The sequence below is a fragment of the Triticum aestivum genome, chromosome 7B, assembly GCF_018294505.1.
Source record: "Triticum aestivum cultivar Chinese Spring chromosome 7B, IWGSC CS RefSeq v2.1, whole genome shotgun sequence".
Lineage (NCBI taxonomy): Eukaryota > Viridiplantae > Streptophyta > Magnoliopsida > Poales > Poaceae > Triticum > Triticum aestivum.
Window position 1 is genome coordinate 159,475,805 of NC_057813.1, and position 688 is coordinate 159,476,492.

The window sequence follows — 688 nt, forward strand, 5'->3', positions numbered from 1 at the left end:
CAAAATAATAGCAGAACAGGGACTAAAATCAGCAACATCACGAAGCCTAGTTTACATGCTTGTGCTAGTCACCACATTGATCACAAAAATACATGGTAAGCACCTGTGTAAAGATGGCATGGCATAGATCAAAACACATGTAGACATCAACCTCATAGGATGCACACATCAAACATGGCAAAAATGAGAAAAGAGCAAGTTCTGTTAACAGACAGCAGAAAACATCATGAAGCACTCTTGCAAGGATGATTCAGGCATCAAGATGAGCTCAAATGAACATGATGCAATGGAATTAAATGAAGTACACGTTGAGACGAACAATTTGACATATTACATGCATAACACGGAGCTACATGCATGGAGATATGATGCGATGAACATGGCATGATAATAACACAGATATGGGGTCTTAGCAGAAAATCACCTCGGGGAAAAAAGTCAACCCGGGACGGAGGCGTGCGGGACGAGGAGATCCAGGGTAGGGACGGGGCCGTTTGGATGGATGGACCGGTGGATCTCATCCAGGCGGGATGGATCTGGCCGGAGTGAAGCTCCGGCGAGCTACTCCGGCGAGGCGACGACGGCGGGGCCAGCCGGACTGGGCGAAGGTGGCCGAGGGCGATGGCCAGCGCGGTCCGGCAGGGAGGCAGAGGAGCAAGGGCGGCGCCGGCCGGGCCGGAACGGAGGC